At 43.4% G+C, this 21,900-nt stretch overlaps 1 pseudogene; it reads left to right on the forward strand.

Annotated features, from left to right (window-relative positions):
- Window positions 1-237: 237 nt before the first annotated feature.
- On the forward strand, window positions 238-21,510 carry LOC112069086 (synaptotagmin-14-like; annotated as a pseudogene).
- Window positions 21,511-21,900: the final 390 nt, after the last annotated feature.

The raw sequence follows: 21,900 nt of genomic DNA on the forward strand, positions 1-21,900 counted from the left end.
TTACACAGTAATACATAATTACACAGTAATACCAATAGGCCTGTTGATAACTACACAATTTTCATTTATTTTATGAAACTTTGAATATTACAATAGTATAACTTTATATAACTGTATGCAGCAATACATAACATAGGCTATGTGATACACAAATATAATTCATTTATGTTGCACTATCATATTTTTATACATAATCCATCATACTTTCTAAACATGCAATTATTAAGATAAGTAGCTATTGCAAATAACCTACAATTTTTCATTGCACAGGTAGGCTAAAGTCAGTGTGCGGTGCTCATACAAATCAGCCTGATCTCGCGAGTTTACTTTCGGCTTCGCTAAACGCAACGAGAGCGCAGCGGTCAGAATGGTCTTGGATCAGGCTATCAAACAATGCCCCCCTCCTTCAAACACAAGAATAACCTCTCCCCAGTTTTCACCCCCTCGCTTTGGTTCAATCTGGAACAGAACATAATGGCGGTTGATGGTAAGTAGCCCACACCGGCACAGGTGACCTGCTGTACTCATATAACTTGCATGGGACAGAGCTAGAATGCTTAGTGACAGTACCATTTATTCAGCAAGATAGATGTCTAGTAATGATATACATGCACATTGCGGTGTCTCGTCAGCTTGTGCTGTAGCCTACATAGCCTGCAGAGATGCTGAAGAGTAGCCGCAAAGATGTGGGGATGTTGTGGGATGCGCCGCGTGACACTTTACTGTACCACGCTAAGTGGTCCTGAAGTGGACAGCTATGATACAAAATAAATGTGACTCGGTCATCACGTTGTCTTGACAGAGTCTCACGCATGGACGTGTGCGAGTCCTCATAAATGGTTCGTTAGAAACAGGATAGCATAGCCTAGTAAGTGTTCAAGTTTATTACAGGATAATGGAATGTGAACTTTACTACTGTTGAAGCCAGATAAATACTGTCAAAGGTAAACTCCTACACTGCCTACATTCAAGGCTGCATGGCTGCTTCTGCGCAATATTGTATCATACACATATATAGGCTACTTGGTCACGTGTTCTCGCACGTTGGTTGGTTGCTATCCGGTCTCAGCACTGGAAGTGTTGCCGTCACACCTGGCAAATGTGATGCTGTGAGAGAGAAGAGAGGAAAGAGTCACTGTCAGCTGGTGAATGTGCTGGTCTTTGGCCAATGCTCATCTATACTTTACTGGTCACCGGTGTAAAGGCAGATGTTTATCAATTACTTATAGCTTTTGTGTAGCCTATATCAATTTTTTATGGGGCAGGCTTCGGCTCACAACACAAAATTTCATTGAGCGCAAATAGGAAGCATTTTCTGTAGGCTACAGCTTTTGCAGAGGATATAAAAGCTGCCTATTTGACGATGCGTTTTGTTTTTACCTGACTTGTTTGCTGTATGGTTGATATAAAACATAGAAGGAAAGAGATATAAAGAGTAGACTCTACTTGTCATATACCGTCAAAGTAAAAACATTATACATGTTTAAGCAGTAGCCTGTGTTGCACTATTGGAGCAACCTCCGTTTATTTTTCAAACATGTCGATGGGAAAGGAGTGCTTTAATCAAGCTGGCTAAGACTGAGTGCATAGGTTGGCGTTTGTGAAAGGTCAGGAGACAGGTTGCTCTGACTGCCCTTGTTGCCTTATTGACCTCAGTGATGTCTTTTTATTTCCTGTGTCTGTAAACTCACCCTCCATAGGGAGTATAGTACACACTCAGTAGTGTAATATGAGGGTGAAAAGTCAAGAGCCTGAACTACAGTAATAAGACTAAGAGCTATAGTACACTCTCTCTGTAGCCACTCAGAACATTAAGTACTACATAGCATAGTGCCAAGTGTGTGTGTGTGTGTGTGTGTGTGTGTGTGTGTGTGTGTGTGTGTGTGTGTGTGTGGTGTGTGTGCCTTGCATGTGCGCATCTGCCCCGTATCTGTGTGTGTGTGTGTATTTGTGCCTGTGTGTCTTTATTGTCCTTATGAGTTTGAAAAGGTTTGAATACAGGGTTAAGGACACTGATCTATTTAAGCAATAAGGCACGAGAGGGTGTGGTATGTGGCCAATATACCATGGCTAAGGGCTGTGGAATGCCTGGATACAGCCCTTAGCCGTGGTATATTGGCCATATACCACAAACCCTCGAGGTAACTATTTGCTATTATAAACTGGTTACCAATGTAATTAGAGCAGTACAAATAAATTATTTTGTCATACACGTGGTATACCACGGCTGTCAGCCAATCAGCCAATAAGCATTCAGGGTTTAAACCAACTAGTTTATAATTATACCACAGCATGGCTGAATACTCATTTCTGATTGGCTAAAAGGGCATTCTAGAATGGACATTAAAACCAGATAACGGAACAGTTGGAGAAAATATCAGGACAGTTGGAGAAGATATCAGGACAACTTGCAATCATGATGCAATATGCGTCTACACAAGCAGACCGTACACAAACTGAAATTGGATATATTGTTAACGCAGGTGCGACAAGGAAAAACGTAGCTAGCAAGCTAGCTTTGATTTGTTTTTGTAGAGACTTATTTTTTTAAGCATCTGATGACCTAACATGGTGGGTGATGAACATGAATTTCTCCTAACCCCTCCGCGGCTAAAGCTGGCAAATCCTCCCACATGTTACATATACTCTGTATACTATAAATTAAACAGTTTTAAGGACAGACACAGTTGTTCTATTCTAAAACCCTATTCAGTTAGGATTCCTCACAGGAATTACATGTAATTAAACACTTGATAACTCCATGAGATGAGTTGGTTGGAGTTAATTAGTGTGTCACCTGCCTCTAATAGCCTTGGTTTACCTCTATGGGAGAGGCTGTGGAGGAGCCGTCATAGGGACCGACATGTGGCACCCTTGAGACGCAGAGCAATATCTTAACTCCTCACCACTGACGCTCCTATCCCTTTAACCCTTAGGTGGTGGAGGGAGGAGCTGTGGCGTGCATGAGCTCATCTGTGCCAGACGAGGTAAGATCAGGGGGGCGTCCTGTCTGTCTGTCTACATGTCTGTCTGTCTTTCTCTCTATCGCTCTGTCTGTACTCCATTGTACTCTATGTATCTGTGTCTGTCTGCTTGACTGTACTTGTATCCCCCTTAAAAATAGGAAGATGGCTCCATCAAAGCACGTAGCTATCTAACATGCTCAGTTGGATCTTTGGAGTACACATACAGTGCCTTCGGAAAGTATTCAGACCCCTTTACTTTTCCCACATTTTGTTACGTTACAACCTTATTCTAAAATTGATTACATTTGTTTTTTTCCTCCTCAATCCACACACAATACCCCATAATGTCAAAGTAAAAACAGATTTTTAGAAATGTTTGCAAATGTATATCCCATATACATAAGTATTCAGACCATTTACTCAGTACTTTGTTGAAGCACCTTTGGCAGCGATTACAGCCTCGAGACGTCTTGGGTATGACTCTACAAMTTTGGCACACCTGTATTTGGGGAGTTTCTGCCATTCTTCTCTGCAGATCTTCTCAAGCACTGTCAGGTTGGATGGGGAGCGTCGTTGCACAACTATTTTCAGGTCTCTCCAGAGATGTTCGATCAGGTTCAAGTCCAGGCTCTGGCTGGGCCACTCAAGGACATTCAGAGACTTGTCTCAAAGCCACTCCTGCGTTGTCTTGGCTGTGTGCTTAGGGCCGTTGTCCTGTTGGAAGGTGAACCTTCGTACCAGTCTGGGGACCTGAGTGCTCTGGAGCAGGTTTTCATCAAGGATCTCTCTGTACTTTTCTCTGTTCATCTTTCCTTAAATCCTGACTAGTCTCCCAGTCCCTGCCGCTGAAAAACATCCCCACAGGATGATGCTGCCACCACCATGCTTCACCGTAGGGATGGTGAAGGTTTCCTCCAGATGTGACACTTGGCATTCAGGACAAAAAGTTCAATCTTGGTTTCATCAGACTAGAGAATCTTGTTACTCATGGTGTGAGAGTTCTTAAGGTGCCTTTTGGCAAACTCCAAGCGGGCTGTCATGTGCCTTTTACTGAGGAGTGGCTTCCGTCTGGCCACTCTACAATAAAGGCCTGGTTGGTGGAGTGCTGCAGAGGTGGTTGTCCTTCTGGAAGGTTCTCCCATCTCCACAGAGGAACTCTGGAGCTCTGTCTGAGTGACCATCGAATTCTTGGTCACCTCCCTCAGGTTCTTCTCCCCTGATAGCTCAGTTTGGCCTGGCGGCCAGCTCTAGGAAGAGTCTTGTTCCAAACTTCTTCAATTTAAAAAGGATAGAGGCCACTCTGTTCTTGGGGACTTTCAATGCTGCAGATTTATTTTGGTACCCTTCCCCAGATCTGTGCCTCAACACAATCCTGTCTCGGGGCTCTACGGACAATTCCTTCAACCTCACGGCCTTGGTTTTTGCTCAGACATTCACTCTCAACTGTGGGACCTTATAGAGACAGGTGTGTGCRTTTCCAAATCATGTCCAATCAATTGAATTTACCACAGGTGGACTCCAACCTAGCTGTAGAAACATCTCAAGGATGATCATGGGAAACAGGATGCACCTGAGCTCAATTTTGAGTCTCATAGTGAAGGGTCTGAATACTTATGTAAATAAGGTATTTCTGTTAAAAAAATGTAATACATATGCAAAAATTTCTAAAAACCTGTTTTAGCTTTGTCATTATGGGGTATTGAGTGTAGATTGCTGAGGGAAAAATGAATTTAATGCATTTTAGAATAAGGATGTAACATAACAGAATGTGGAAAAGTCAAGGGGTTTGAATACTTTCCGAATTCACTGCATGTAGGATCTTAATTTGATCACTCTTTTGTTGCTGAGAATGTTTCTGCACTGCAGGAAATGCAAACTTGTAGTGTATTCAAGGTTAAAAAGGCTTCTAAAGTTTGTGATCTCCACTTTAATTGTAATTAACTCCACTTTATTGTTCGTAATGAAAAATGTATCAACCCCTACAAAAAATGTACGTTCATTATAATCCACGTAATAATTCAAATTTCTTGTTGCTAAAGGATTATTTTCCTGCCGCAGCGAACTGTCTCAAATTAAGATCCTACATATGTAGAGGGGTACTCAATAGTTATAGTTACAAACTTCTTGAAGATTCTACTGTATATCTGGTTGTGAATTATTAATGGGTGGCATATCAAGTTTTAAAGCTCTTCTCTGGAGAAAGCAGCAGTATTCATGATTTATTTACCACAGAGGTTTTGTTTTCGTATGTGGGGGTCCATGTGTAAGCAACGTTTCCACTACGTGCACTCTATATTTCCTGTAGTAACCTCAAACACACTTACAATGGCACCCTGATAGTGGATCCTGAAAAAGGGTATCAAAACATTGTTGCCATTGCTACCATGCTCAGCTAGCCTGAATGCAAACAATGAATTATGCAAAGAGGAAATATTAGAATAAAAGTTTTTTTTCTTTCTAATCAGTCGTTTTATTGTCCGATCAAAGAATCTCAGATAATCACATGACTTCTTGAATTAGAATTCTGTGGACAAACCTGGTACACATTTGTCAGAGTAACTCGGCTGTCAACATATATATTTCGTTAGTTGAATGTCAAATGTTCATGTTTTCACTTTTAATTACTGATTTTGTGAACTGCGTTTTAAAATATATTGTGGCTGTTACCTGGATACCAGATGCAGCCCTGAGGCTCTGGACTCCAGTTGACAAACTGTCCAGCAGAGCACACGTTGGTGTTTCCTTTCTCTGATTCTCGGTTCATAGACTGCCCCACGCAACCCTACACACTCACCTCCACCACCCGCTTACTTACACACACACACACACACACACACACACACTCACCTCCACCACCCGCTTACACACACACACACACTCACCTCCACCACCCGCTTACGCACGCACGCACGCACGCACACAACCAATCCACTCTGCAGCTGTGGAAAGTCATCATACAAGCCCATCCCATCTGTCCTATGACTGATAAAATGAGTCAGTCGACTGTATCCATGACTTCACTCACCAGCAGCCTCCATGACCAGCAGTCTCCATGACCACCAGCCTCCATGACCGCCAGCCTCCATGACCAGCAGCCTCCATGACCGCCAGCCTCCATGACCGCCAGCCTCCATGACCAGCAGCCACCATGACCAGAAGCCTCCATGACTGCCAGCCTCCATGGCTGCCAGCCTCCATGACCAGCAGCCTCCATGACCGCCAGCCTCCAGTACCAGCAGTCTCCATGACCAGCAGCCTCCATGACCAGCAGTCTCCATGACCACCAGCCTCCATGACCAGCAGCCTCCATGACCAGCAGCCTCCATGACCAGCAGCCCCCATGACCGCCAGCCTCCATGACCACCAGCCTCCATGACCATCGTCTCCATTGTTTTATTACAGTACTCCTTAGTGAGTGCAGAGTGGGACAACGTGGAGCTCAGGGTACATATTCAAAGGATCAGGTCCCCCCTGCCCATAAAATCCCCTTCATTAAGATCTAAAAAGGCTAAATTGCTCCTCTATCAGCACTTGGACTTTGTGAACACGGGCTCAGGTCAGGTTAGCATGGGGTGGCTAACGCTCAGTTAGCATCTGTCAATGAGAGAGGCATCCTGTTACTGCAGGTGTTTGAATTATTTAGGGGCAGTTGACATGTACACAGCAGTACACCACCACACTCCGGTTAGGGACAGGGAGAGGGACATACTGTACAGTACAGTTATGCCTGGCTTTTGGACTTCAGGGACACTTTTGGACTTCAAGGACACCTAACTTGACTCAATTACCAGAATTGTCACCAGTGAGAGAGGATAGGTACTGTAACTGTGTTAGGTGTTGTTGAGAATCGAGGAATTTTTGTACCAAACMTAGAAGATCACCACATGGTCTCCAAGTGTTGTAACAGCTGTTGGTTATGTTGGACTCAATATTAGGATCATAACCAATTTTTATGTTTTTGGACTTTTTAGCATTTTGTTTGTGTAGGACTCAATAATTGTCTTGGATAACCAGATTACCACTAAGAGGAACAACACTGCTGTTTTGACAGAATGGAAAAGTTCGCCGTAGGCTAGACGGTAGGGGCTTCAGACACATCCTCAATGTAAACAAAAGAAAAGCTGCTAGAATGGAGAAGGTGAGCTGTGCTCGTGGGTTTTTGTTCTCTTATCTTTCTCTCTCTCTTTCACTCTTTTCGCTGAGCTTTGACTATCAGTCTATTCGTTTGGGAGAGGAGGACACAGGAGAAGGCACTACTTCTTGTCAGTTGTCAGGCTTCAGTGGTGTCTGCCTGTTGCCATGGTGAGAAGAAGAGATAGTCCACGAGAAGTAGTTCCTTCTAAACTCAGTCAAATCAAATCAAAGTTTATTAGTCACGTGCGCTGAATACAACAGGTGTAGACCTTACAGTGAAATGCTTACTTACAGGCTCTAATCAATAATGCAAAAAAGGTGTTAGGTGAACAATAGGTAAGTAAAGAAATAAAACAACAGTAAAAAGGCAGGCTATATACAGTAGCAAGGCTATAAAAGTAGCGAGGCTATATACAGACACCGGTTAGTCAGGCTGATTGAGGTAGTATGTACATGTAGATATGGTTAAAGTGACTATGCATATATGATGAACAGAGAGTAGCAGTAGCGTAAAAGAGGGGTTGGCGGGTGGTGGGTGGGACACAATGCAGATCGCCCGGTTAGCCAATGTGCGGGAGCACTGGGGAAGAGGGCAAGAGGTTGGATGAATGGTGGGCCTTTTCTCTGGAGATGTAGTGTGAACGAGAGCTGTAATGACTTGACTCCTCAGGCAATAGAAGTTTTCATATTGATGATCGTCCGCCCACAATACTCTACCAATGACCCTTCATAGCTCCTGAATTATTCTCAGTGTTCCTGAATTATTCTCAGTGTTCCTGAATTGTTCTCAGTGGCACTGCATGTGCATATCAGATCAAAATTCAGCCTCTCATGTAGACTTTTGAAGTATGTTCTGAACTTTTCTTTCCTCTGGCATCTCTGTTCTATTTTTGTAATTCAACAGCCACTCATGCAACAGTGGCTATTCAATGGCCTGTACACTGAGTGTACAAAACAAAAGGAACATTTGCACCCAGTAAATATAGTAGCACGTTAATAACAATGGATGCTGCTTAATAACATCATTTATTGTTGGCATACATAAACGTGTCTGCTGAGCTTTGAATTAAAATATTAATCACGTATTGTACTGTAATGGTGAAGCTAACTGTACTGGCTGGTAAGCTAACTGTACTGTATGGGTGAAAGCTAACTGTAACTGTACTGTAGAAACTAACTGTACTGTACTGGTAAAGCTAACTGTACTGTACTGGTGAAGCTAACTGTACTGTACTTACTGGTGATGCTAACTGTACTGGTGAAGCTAACTGTACTGTACTGTAATGGTGATGCTAACTGTACTGTACTTACTGGTGAAGATAACTGTCTGTGAAGCTAACTGTACTGTACTGTAATGGTGAAGCTAACTGTACTGTACTGGTGAAGCTAACTGTACTGGTGAAGCTAACTGTACTGTACTGTAGAAACTAACTGTACTGTACTGGTAAGCTAACTGTACTGGTAAAGCTAACTGTACTGTAATGGTGAAGCTAACTGTACTGTACTGGTAAAGCTAACTGTACTGTACTGGTAAAGCTAACTGTACTGTACTGGTGAAGCTAACTGTACTGTACTGTAGAAACTAACTGTACTGTACTGGTAAAGCTAACTGTACTGTACTGGTAAAGCTAACTGTACTGTACTGGTGAAGCTAACTGTACTGTACTGTAGAAACTTACTGTACTGTACTGGTAAAGCTAACTGTATTGTATGGTGAAGCTAACTGTACTGTACTGGTGAAGCTAACTGTACTGTACTGTAGAAACTAACTGTACTGTACTGGTAAAGCTAACTGTACTGTACTGGTGAAGCTAACTGTACTGTACTATACTGGTGATGCTAACTGTACTGTACTACACTGGTGATGATAACTGTACTGGTGAAGCTAACTGTACTGTACTGTAGAAACTAACTGTACTGTACTGGTAAAGCTAACTGTACTGTACTGGTGAAGCTAACTGTACTGTACTGTAGAAACTAACTGTACTGTACTGGTGAAGCTAACTGTACTGTACTGGTGATGCTAACTGTACTGTACTGTACTGGTGAAGATAACTGTACTGGTGAAGCTAACTGTACTGTACTGTAGAAACTAACTGTACTGTACTGGTAAAGCTAACTGTACTGTACTGGTGAAGCTAACTGTACTGTACTGTAGAAACTAACTGTACTGTACTGGTGAAGCTAACTGTACTGTACTGGTGAAGCTAACTGTACTGTAATGGTGAAGCTAACTGTACTGTACTGGTAAAGCTAACTGTACTGTACTGGTGAAGCTAACTGTACTGTACTGGTGATGCTAACTGTACTGTACTATACTGGTGATGCTAACTGTACTGGTGAAGATAACTGTACTGGTGAAGCTAACTGTACTGTACTGTAATGGTGAAGCTAACTGTACTGTAATGGTGAAGCTAACTGTACTGTACTGTAATGGTGAAGCTAACTGTACTGTACTGTAATGGTGAAGCTAACTGTACTGGTGAAGCTAACAGAACTGTACTGGTGAAGCTAACTGTACTTTACTGTAATGATGAAGCTAACTGTACTGTACTGTAATGGCGAAGCTAACTGTACTGTACTGGTGAAGCTAACTGTACTGGTGAAGCTATCTGTACTGTAATGGTGAAGCTAACTGTACTGTAATGATGAAGCTACTGTACTGTACTGTAATGGTGAAATAACTGTACTGTACTATACTGTAATGGTGAAGCTAACTGTCTGTACTGTAATGGTGAAGCTAACTGTACTGTACTGTAATGGTGAAGCTAACTGTATTGTACTTTACTGGTGAAGCTAACTGTACTGTACTGTAATGATGAAGCTAACTATACTGTACTGTAATGATGAAGCTAACTATACTGTACTGTAATGATGAAGCTAACTATACTGTACTGTAATGATGAAGCTAATGTACTGTACTGTAATGATAAAGTTAACTGCACTGTACTATACTGGTGAAGCTAACTGTACTGTAATGGTGAAGCTAACTACACTGTACTGTAATGATAAAGCTAACTATACTGTACTATACTGTAATTGTGAAGCTAACTGTACTGTACTATACTGTAATGGTGAAGCTAACTGTACTGTACTATAATGGTTTACCCATGACAGCAGGGTTAACTTAACATCCCTACTCTTACGATAAGTGCCATGGGATTTTTAATGACCACAGAGAGTCAGGACACCCTTTGAACATCGCATTCTATAGACGGCACCCTATGTACTGGGCAATGTCCCCTTCATTGTCCTGGGACATTGGGATATCCTTAGACCAGAGGGAGACTGCTCCTACTGGCCATCCAACACCACTTCCAGCAGCACCTGGTCTACCACCCAGGGACTGGAATGGTGAAGTTAACTGGTCTGTACTGTAATTATGAAGCTATCAGGTTTCTGCTGTACTATACTGGTGAAGCTATCAGGTTCCTACTATACTATACTGGTGAAGCTATCAGGTTTCTTCTGTACTATACTGGTGAAGCTATCAGGTTTCTGCTGCACTATACTGGTGAAACTTCAGGTTTCTGCTGCACTTTACTGGTGAAGCTATCAGGTTTCTGCTGTACTATACTGGTGAAGCTAATCAGGTTTCTGCTGCACTATACTGGTGAAACTATCAGGTTTCTTCTGTACTATACTGGTGAAGCTATCAGGTTCCTACTGTACTATACTGGTGAAGCTATCAGGTTTCTGCTGTACTATACTGGTGAAGCTATCAGGTTTCTGCTGTACTATACTGGTGAAGCTATCAGGTTCCTACTGTACTATACTGGTGAAGCTATCAGGTTTCTGCTGTACTATACTGGTGAAGCTATCAGGTTTCTGCTGCACTATACTGGTGAAGCTATCAGGTTTCTGCTGTACTATACCGGTGAAAGCTATCAGGTTTCTGCTGTATCATATCGGTGAAGCTATCAGGTTTCTGCTGTATTATACTGGTGAGCTATCAGGTTTCTGCTGCACTATACTGGTGAAGCTATCAGGTTTCTGCTGTACTATACCGGTGAAGCTATCAGGTTTCTGCTGCACTATACTGGTGAAGCTATTCAGGTTTCTGCTGTACTATACGGTGAAGCTATCAAAGTTTCTGCTGTACTATACGGGTAAGCTATCAGGTTTCTGCTGTACTATACTGGTGAAGCTATCAGGTTTCTGCTGTACTATACTGGTGAACTATCAGGTTTCTGCTGTACTATACCGGTGAAGCTATCAGGTTTTCTGCTGTACTATACCGGTGAAGCTATCAGGTTTCTGCTTTACTATACGGGTAAAGCTATCAGGTTTTCTGCTGTACTATACTGGTGAAGCTATCAGGTTTGCTGTACTATACCGGTGAAGCTTATCAAGGTTTTCCTGCTAAGCTATCAGGTTTCTGCTGTACTATACCGGTGAAGCTATCAGGTTTCTGCTGTATTATACCGGTGAAGCTATCAGGTTTCTACTGTACTATACTGGTGAAGCTATCAGGTTTCTCTACTCAGCCTACTCACACAGTCTCCTTGGTCTCTGTTTTTGTCTTCTTCTTTGTCTCTATATGTCTGTCTTTTATTCTCTCTCCTCTCCTCTCCTCTCCTCCCCTCAGTCTCTCCAGAGCTGCTAGGAGTCCTATCCTCCATTGCGGCCTTCGTGGCTGTGATGGCTCTCTTTTTTCTTTACGTCAGCAACAAGCTGTCAGTGGAGAGCACCAGCGAGCTGCCACGCCTCGACGACTATAGGCCCAACCAGCAAGGTAAACACATCAAGTGGTACAACACTCAAAGTCTGTAAGCAGTTTGTTTATTGTTTTATGGTCCTAGGCTAGTTTCCTGGACACAGATAAAGCCTAGTTCTGGAATGAAAAGCAAATGTATTGATTCAGGTTTAGGCTTAATGTAGGTTCTGGGGATTGTCCCAAAATGATACAAATAAATCCATATCTGATTGTCTGACAAACAATCACTGTTACGATACATGCTTGTGGATGAGAAGGTCATGCATAGACATTATCCACAAATTGTCCTCCTCATACATGTATAAAGTGTAAGTCATGGATTTCAGACAGTAATACCTGGCCCACACACTCTAATGAACCAAATGTCCCAGCCAGAGCCTGTGATGAGGTGATAAGATAATCTAGAACCAACCAGACAGTGTGGAGAAGGACAGCCGTCAGCAAGTCCACCCAACATGGCGTTCTTCAAGAGCTTTGGGCAGAACCTACCATCTGTAAACATCTCCTCCATCTTGGATTCAGTCAGCAGCAGAGTGGACGACCTAGCCAGCGCCGTCAGTGATGCCACCTACAGCGTCAGTGACCAGCTGACTGAGCTCAGCGACCAGGTCATCAAGAAGGTGCAGACGGAGGAGGAGGAGGCTGCAGAAGCGGCAGAGGGGGGCCAGGACAGCAAGGAAGGAAAGGCCCAGGAAGGGATAGCAGACTCATTCAGGAGCAAAATCAAGAGGCAGGCTTCTGAGGCCTGCTCAAGCTTGGCAGACTACAGCTCCAACCTCAGCCAATCCAATGACTCGAAGAATAACCAATCGAGTGACGTGACAGCAGAGGACTATGTTCCAGCCCAATTGGAATGGGTGTGGAAAGATGGAGGCTGGCGAGTGGTAAAACCAGGGGAGAGTTCTGCAGAGGACAAGGAAAAGGAGGAGAAAAGGAAGGAGGAGGAGAAGACGAAGAAAGAGGAGAAGGAGAAGAGAAAGGCAGAGAAAGACAAGAAGAAGGAGAGGCTGAAACAGGAGGAAGAGAAGAAAAATAGCCATCAAGAGACCATTGAGGAAGAGCCTGAAGATAAAGAAACCAGCTCATTGCCGAAAGAGAACCACACTGCTAGTCAGAACAAAGAGGGCCAGAAAGAGGACAAATCCAATGGGGTCCACCAGAGTGACGACCATAGTAATCCACCACAATCTCTTTGCCCTGAGGAAGAGTCGAGAGCACCCCAAAAGAAAAACAAGGGGAAAGCTGAAGAGGAGGAAGAGAATGAGATGAGTCCCGAGGGAGATGGAGAGACTGAACCTGTAATGTCTCCCGCTTCTGAGAAAAATAAGAAGAAGAGTGACAAGAAGAAAGAGAAAGGGAAGAGAGAGAGCAAGAAGACGAATAAAGAGGATAAAGGTGAGAGGGTGTGCTGCTTCCTACCTGCTCTCTTCTACCACATTCCCCCTCTTCTTCACCTCTACTCTTCATGGCTGTGGCCTGTGACCTGTGACCTGTGACCTGTGACCTAACTGAAATCTAACTGTTACTCAGTGTTTAGGGTTCTAAACAAATTCAGTTTTTAACAGTCATGGATGGATCAAAATACATCTGTCTGTCGCTGTCATGTTCACTTGTTTTAGTTCTCACGGGTTTCCCTATTTCTCTCAATGATTGTTGTAGATGTGACATCATGGATACAGGGAGAGAGTTTACCAGTTAGAAATATGATAATTCTCTTCTATGATGTTCGGCTAAGATCAACTAAGATCAACTCTAGTGTACGATTTGATCAGTTTGGTATCTATCTGGAGACCATTAAATAGATAGAACAGGGAGATGGAATAGGGGCTTGAAAAGTTAAAAACACATCCTCTATGATCAGGGCCCATATCCACATAGCGTCTCAGAATAGCAGTGCTTGTCTATGATCCCCACCGTGTCCATATAATCTGATTCATTATGATATCAAAGGCCAAACTGATCCTAGATCAGCACTCCTACTCTTGTGAATATGGGCTCTGAGGGTGGAGTTGTGTCTTATGTTGGGCTGATGGTGATGAGGTACTATGATCTTGTGTGGTGTGTGTGTGTGTGTGTGTGTGTGTGTGTGTGTGTGTGTGTGTGTGTGTGTGTGTGTGTGTGTGTGTGTGTGTGTGTGTGTGTGTGCACCTATCCAGAGCAGAGCTGCCCAGAGATTGGCTCTGAGGAGGACAGTGAAGAGGACAGACCAGGGGAACACTCTGAACCTTCAGCCCAGCACAGAGCCTCAGTCTGGGACAACCGACACAAACACACCAGCGACCACAGCAGTGAGGCCTCCGCCGGACAAGGTGAGAAACTCACAGATGTGACAACATACATAGAAAGACACACACACACTCACACACACACGCAGGCAGACAGGCATGCTATGTCTGATTGGAGGAACACGCATAAATCTTTGAAACATTTCCCAAGAGACCTATCAAACATATCCATAACTGTCTTACACAGCCAACAGCATCCAGCGGATGAGACGAGGCTCTCCCCTCAATGAGCTCCAGCCACCCCCGTATCAGGACGAGAATAGTCCGGTCCGGGTGTCTCGCTCGCGTTCTGGGGCGGGGGGCCTGGGGGAGTCGTCCCCAGACGGTAATGGTACACAGCGCTCCAGCGAGGCCAGCGTTGACCCGGACACTGAGAGTTACCTCAACAAGGGCTACGATGAGGATGTACCTAGTGACAGCACTGCCGTCCTGGGACCAGAGGTGAGCTAGGACATAGACGCTCGTATGCCAGATGGGGAACTGTTAGCATGTCCCATAGGGAAATGTGTCACGCTAGCCGGACACGCTCAGTTGCATACCGGATATCTAGCAAATGCAAACAACATAAGCCTATTGGCTAGTACTCTGTTTGGCTATGATAGGCCTACCATCAGTCTCTTACCCCTCACTCACCCAGTGCCATGTCCTGCTTTATGATCCCCCCTCACTGTGTGATGTCACAGATGAAGACTGACTCTGACAGATTCATTCAAATCCATCTTACCATCCTCTCTCTCTCTCTCTCTCTCTTTTACCCCCTCTCCCCCACAGGATGGTTCACCCTCCCGTCTCCCCTTCACCCAGTGTTGTGTCCTGCTCTAAGGGCCTATATCTAACCTCACTCTGTGATGTCACAGATGAGGACTGAATCCAACAGATTCATGAATTTCAATGCATCTTTTCCTCCCCTCTATCGTCTTCCTCTCTTTCTCTTTATTTCACCCCCCCAAGGATGGTTCAACCTCCCATCTTCACGTGGGCTATGAGCCCGAGCCGCTGGCCAAGTATGGCACGCTGGACGTGGCCTTCGAGTACGACTCGGGCGAGCAACGCCTTGCCGTCACTGTCACCGCAGCAACCGACATCCCCGCACTCAAACAGACAGGGAACATTGCGTGGCAGGTGGGGGATAAACAAACTAACACTTTACTGTTGTACTTGTCTGTCTTGCACTCACCCTTAAATGTATTTCCTTACTAGCACTGATTTTGTGCAGATGGGGGTTATTTTGAAGAACGTTTGACTTGCAGTGATTGTTTTATGTGGTAGTACCTACCTTAGTAACTACCTTAGTAACTACCTTAGTACCTACCTTAGTACCTACCTTTAGAAACTACCTTAGTTAACTACCTTAGTAACTACCTTTAGTAACTACCTTAGTACCTACCTTAGTAACCTATATACCTTAGTAACTACCTTAGTACCTACCTTAGCCTACTTAGTACCTTAGTAACTACCTTAGTAACCTAGTACTACCTAGTACACTACCTTCTGCTATCCACTACCTTCGTACCTACCTTATGTACCTACCTTAGTACCTACCTTAGTAACTACCTTAGTACCTACCTTAGTACCTACCTTAGTACCTACCTTAGTACCTACCTTAGTAACTACCTAGTAACTACCTTCGTACCTACCTTCGTACCTACCTTCGTACCTACCTTAGTACTACCTTAGTACCTACCTTAGTAACTACCTTAGCTACCTTACCCTTAGTTACCTACCTTAGTACCTACCTTAGTAACTACCTTATACTACCTTAGTACCTACCTTAGTACCTACTTAGTACCTACTTAGTAACTACCTTTAGTATACTGTTAGTACTACCTTAGTAACTACCTTAGTAACTACCTAGTAACTACTTTAGTACCTACCTTAGTAAACTACCTTAGTAACCTACCTTAGTAACTACCTTAGTACCTACCTTAGTACCTACCTTAGTCTCTACCTATACTTATACCTACCTTAGTACCTACCTTAGTAACTACCCTAGTACTACCTTAGTACCTACCTTAGTACCTACCTAGACTACTTAGTACCTACCTTAGTACCTTAACCTACCTTAAGTACCTACCTTAGTATCTACCTTGTAACTACCTTAGTAACTACCTTAGTACCTACCTTAGTAACTACCTTAGTAACTACCTTAGTACCTACCTTAGTAACTACCTTAGTAAACTACCTTAGTAACTACCTTAGTACCTACCTTAGTAACTACCTTAGTAACTACTTAGTAACTACTTAGTAACTACCTTAGTACTACCTAGTAACTACCTTAGTAACTCCTAGACCTACCTTAGTAACTACCTTAGTAACTACCTTAGTACCTACCTTCGTACCTACCTTAGTTGAATGTACTGAGTCACCCTGGATAAGAGCTTCAGCTTCAGTTAAAATGATTTTGAAATTATACAGAAAAGAGGCATACTATATTATAACCCATTATGCATTATGCAAGTTATAAAGCATTATAACTATAATAAAAAATACTACATGCCATTTAGCAGACCAGACTTAAACTCATGCGTGCATTTCATATGGTGGCCCCGGCGGGAATCAAACCAACGATCCTGAAGTTGCCAGTGCTATGATCTACTGACTGAGCCACAGGATTAGGGTCGCAAAAGTACGGGAACTTTCAATAAATTCCCTGGTTTCCCGAAATCCCAGTTGGAGGATTCCTGGAATCAGCAGGGAATAAGCAGGAAATACGGAATCCTCCAACCATGATTCTGGAAAACCAGGGATTTTATTGAACGTTCCTGGAATTTTTCAACCACACACAGGATACATGTATGTTTTAAGTCAAATGTTATCTGTAAATCAAAATGTAGGTGCACTGGTGCTGCTGCCCACTAAGAAGCAACGTGCCAAGACGGGGGTGCAGAGGGGCCGTGCCCCATGTTCACAGAGACCTTCGGCTTCCCCGGGTGGAGCAGGGGGCGCTGGCGGACCACGCCATCAGGTTCCGTCTCTACAGCGTTAGGAGGATGAAGAAGGAGAAGGTGCTGGGAGAGAAGGTGTTCTACTTGACCAAACTCAACCTGCAGGGCAAGATGGCTCTGCCCGTTACACTGGAGCCTGGCACAGCACTAACAGTGAGTGGCTGGGGAGATAGGGCTGGTGGTGGAGAGGGCGTGTGTGTGTGGGAGGAGTCTGTTTGTGCAAATTCTCACCATAGAAGTCTGATTTGTATGATATGAACAAAGATAAATGACCAGTAGAAGCTATCGTTTAAAATGCATGCACTATAATGGTACAGTATCTCGTAGACTGACCCTTAGACAAAGCATAGTCTCACACAATCCAAGCCATCGAGTTGCATTGTACTGATTCCCACCAAGGCCACTCTCATACCAAGCCTCTCTGTAACTCTGTATTGGTGTTAGCGGTCCTCTCCTGTCTCCCTATACAGGGCTGTGGGTCGTTGTGAGTGTGTCTCGCAGCGTGGCAGCTTTGTCCTACGCCTCTACATGGGACTCCACACCAGAGATCCTGCTGGGGCTCATCTATAACTCCACCACTGGCAGGCTCTCTGCAGAGGTCATCCAGGGCAGACAGTTCAACAACACAGCCTCAGACAAACCTCCTAGTGAGTGGACATCACATATGGATGACATCACTTATTGATGACATCCATATGGATGACATCACATATGGATGGGCTCTCTTCTGTTGTATCTTTAATAATGGTATGTAGAAGTAGTAGGTAGCTTAGTAGTAGGGTAGCTATAGTAGTAGGGTAGCGTATAGTAGTAGGGTAGCTATAGGTGTAGGGTATCTATACAGCAGAGGTAGCTATAGTAGTAGGGTATCTATAGCAGCAGGGTAGCTATAGTATCAGGGTAGCTATAGTATTCAAGGTAGCTATAGTAGTAGGGTAGCTATAGTAGTAGGGTAGCTATAGTAGTAGGGTAGCTATGTAGTTAGGGTATCTATAGCAGCAGGGTAGCTATAGTAGTAGGGTATCTATAGCAGCAGGGTGACTATATAGTAGGGTATCTATAGCAGCAGGGTAGCTATAGTATCAGGGTAGCTATAGTATCAAGGTAGCTATAGGTAGTAGGGTAGCTATAGTAGTAGGGTAGCTAATAGTAGTAGGGGTAGCTATAGTAGTAGGTAGCTATAGTAGGCAGGGTAAGGCTATAGTAGTCAAGGTAGCCTATAGTATCAAGGTAGCTATAGTAGTAGGGTAGCTATAGTAGTAGGGTAGCTATAGTAGTAGGGTAGCTATAGTAGCAGGGTAGCTATAGTAGTAGGGTAGCTATAGTAGCAGGGTAGATATAGTAGCAGGGTAGCTATAGCAGCAGGGTAGCTATAGTATCAGGGTAGCTATAGTAGTAGGGTAACTATAGTATCAGGGTAGCAATAGTAGTAGGGCAACTATAGAATCAGGGTAGCTATAGCATTCCTGGGTTGAAATAGCAGTGCATTGGTTCCATTGTGCCAGGCAAGCTCAATCAAGCGCAGCTTAAGTATTCTAAAGAAACAAATGCTATTTGAACCCAGGTCTGTACATGAGACAGGGATGGAAGGCATTGCTCTCTTCTACTATAAGACATAGTTGATCATGTTATTGAGTAGGGTAGCTATAGCATTAAAATGTTGATTTGAATAGATTTGAATAACATGTTTTATTATTGATGGTGGAATAACCTCTATATTCTTGCCTCTTATTTACTTACTTTCACAGTGTTTTATCCTCTCTCTAAACTGTCTTTCCTTTTATCCTCTCTAAACTCTCTTTCCTTCCTGTTTTCCTCTTCTCTCCTCGTTCCTTCCTGGCCCTTTGTGTGTTGTGTCCCAGACGGTCTGTTTTGTTGTATAAAACAGCTAATAGGGGGACAACTTTATATCATGAGAGGTGAGTCCTCTGCTATCAATCCATACACCTGTTCTATCTATACCAGAGACTCTGTGTCTGCTCCTCTCCGAAAATGTTGGCATATCGTGAAAGAGAACCGAAAAATTTCTGGGATCGAAAATGACACTCTATCCACAGGCCGTTCTTCACTGTTATGTTCATTAATCTTCACTAGATGGCAGCCTCTCACCATGCTCTCCCCTTCTCTCACTCCCTCCCTACATCCTCAGACACCTATGTGAAGCTGACCATGCTGGACTCCAAGGGCAAGGAGATGTCCAAGTGCAAGACATCGGTGTGCCGCGGTCAGCCCAACCCCACTTACAAGGAGACCTTTGTCTTTCAGGTGAGACAGAGAGCAAGAGACAGAGACAGAGACAGAGAGACAGTGAGAGAGACAGAGATAGACAGAAAGAAAGAGAGAGAGAGAGAGAGAGAGAGAGACAGTGAGACAGAGAAAGGATATAGAGACAGACAGAGAGAAACAACCCACCCCATCTCTGTTGTCTTCCAGGTGGCCCTCTTCCAGCTGTCCGAGGTCTCCCTGGTGGTGTCGGTGTACAGCCGAAGGAGCAGCATGAAGGCCAGGGAGAAGGTGGGCTGGCTGTCCCTGGGGCTCAACAGCACTGGAGAGGAGCAGCAGGCACATTGGAGCCAGATGAAGGAGGCCGAGGGACAGCAGGTGTGCCATTGGCACACGCTCTTGGAATCTTGAACAGGTCTTGATGAGAATCACCAGATTTGATCTTGTTGACAAAGAATAAGCTGTATAAATATATGTGAAATTAAATGGTTAAATAGGAGGAGGAATACGTTGGAGGAAGAGGAAGATTGCGGGGTATATTGACCTCAGTGTCGAGAGAGAGAATGGGTTCCATGACCTTCATTCAGAGAAGCAGACGAGGAGCTGTGAGGAACCATCCACCTATACTATGCACCTGGTGTGGGATGTGTGTGAGGGTGCCCTGGTGTGGGATGTGTGTGAGGGTGCCCTGGTGTGGGATGTGTGTGAGGGTGCCCTGGTGTGGGATGTGTGTGAGGGTGCCCTGGTGTGGGATGTGTGTGAGGGTGCAGCGCTTTGAGAAGGACGTGGATTCCACTTGGAGTCTCCCGTTCACTGACAGCTGCTTTACAACTCTTTAATCGGTAAACGGTAAACCAGCCACTTAATCTGAGACAGACTGGTCTGGTTGACAGACTGACTGGTGCTAAACTCCCAGCTCCAGTCATTGTCGATGGGGTCATCAAAGTCAGACTCATCTTTGTAATAACAGCTGATAGACCTCAACGGTGAAATGGACACCTCTGGCCATGAAATGGACACCGCTGGTCATGAAATGGACCATTCAGTCTCAGATTGAGAACAATTTTGTGTCATTCATTTCCCATATTCTGGTCCACAATAGTATATCTTCATGTAATTGTTTACAGAAGATGATCAAAATACGACCACACATATCTCCTACAATGGACCATTTTCATCCTGAACCGAGGACCAAAGAGTGTGGAGAAGAACAGCGACTACAACAAACCGTTCTTCCGGGGTTGTACTGACCATATAAAGAGAATGACTAGAAGGGACTAAGCCCCTGAGACCATGGCAATTTGACTGGAACACTCACGGGTTCACTCAATATGGCTGACATTTCTATGGTACTGTCCTCAAATGACACCAGCATATCAGACATTTCTCATCTGAAGCTCACAGCCATCGACAACGAGGATGATGAAATGGAATACTGTTACCATGACTGTTAGAGCCAGCTGGGCCTGTAATAGTCTGCAACAACTACAGTGCCAAGAAAAAGTCTACAACCCCTTTGGATTTCTTAAAATGTTATTGTGTCACAAAGTGGTATTAAAATGGATTTTATTCAAATTTTTTGGTCAACGATCTACACAAAATACGATGAAATGTTGTTTTTACGATTAATGAAGAAAAAAAATGCAATACTTGACTAAGGAACCTTCTATATATTGTACTGTATGTATGGGGGACAGAGGAAGGGGTAGTCATTCAAAAAATCCTGTCAACCACTATTATTTCACACAGAGTGAGTCCACATAACTTATGTGATTTGTTAAGCCACAGTTTACTTCTGAACTAATTTAAGCTTTCTTAAACAAAGGGGGTGAATACCTATGCAACAACTATATTTTTGTTATTTAATTTGTATTAATTTGTAAAAATTTGTAGAATCTTCTTTTCACTTTGACATTATGGAGTATTTTGTGTAGATCAATGACAAAAAAACTGCAATTAAATATTTTTCAATCCCACTTTGTAATGCAACAAAATGTGGAAAAAAGTTCAAGGGGGTTTAGACTTTCTATAGGCACTGTATGCTAATGAGCAATGCTTATTTATTCCCTGTTTACATTCTCGTTACATTATGCAATATCCATTTGACAGATTCATTTTTCGTCTTATTTTAGGGGTTTCTTTTTACGGCTGTTTCATCTCCCGATGCATTGTTTGTTACACGTCTTTTTGTTGTGGTCATCTGAATCATCATTTGAGAATAGAAAAACAGTATGAGTTTTGTTGTGGCTCACTGGGTTGTCTTTTAAACATTGTTACAGAATCAAACACAGCACTGTACCTAAATAGTCAACAACCTTTTCTGAGCCAAGATCACTTTCTGAGTCAAAATGCAAGCTGAGATCTACCGCTCAGATTTTTTGTAAACATGACTGAAAAATCTTAAGCCTATGCAACATTAACCAATTAAAAACAGTTCTGTAGCAATGAGGCCCAATACATTATCACTGCATTGGCTATGCTTGAATTGCCCTGCCAATGTTGTTCTTCTCAGGTCATTTTGAAGTTAAATTTAAAACATTTAGGTATATGATCACACTGGTAATAGATCATTTGTTGTAGTACTTGTGAGGCACAAATTAGTGAGCAGAATAATTAGCTTCTTTTTTTTT

Source organism: Salvelinus sp. IW2-2015, unplaced genomic scaffold (genome assembly GCF_002910315.2).
Source record: "Salvelinus sp. IW2-2015 unplaced genomic scaffold, ASM291031v2 Un_scaffold904, whole genome shotgun sequence".
In the NCBI taxonomy this organism is placed as follows: domain Eukaryota; kingdom Metazoa; phylum Chordata; class Actinopteri; order Salmoniformes; family Salmonidae; genus Salvelinus; species Salvelinus sp. IW2-2015.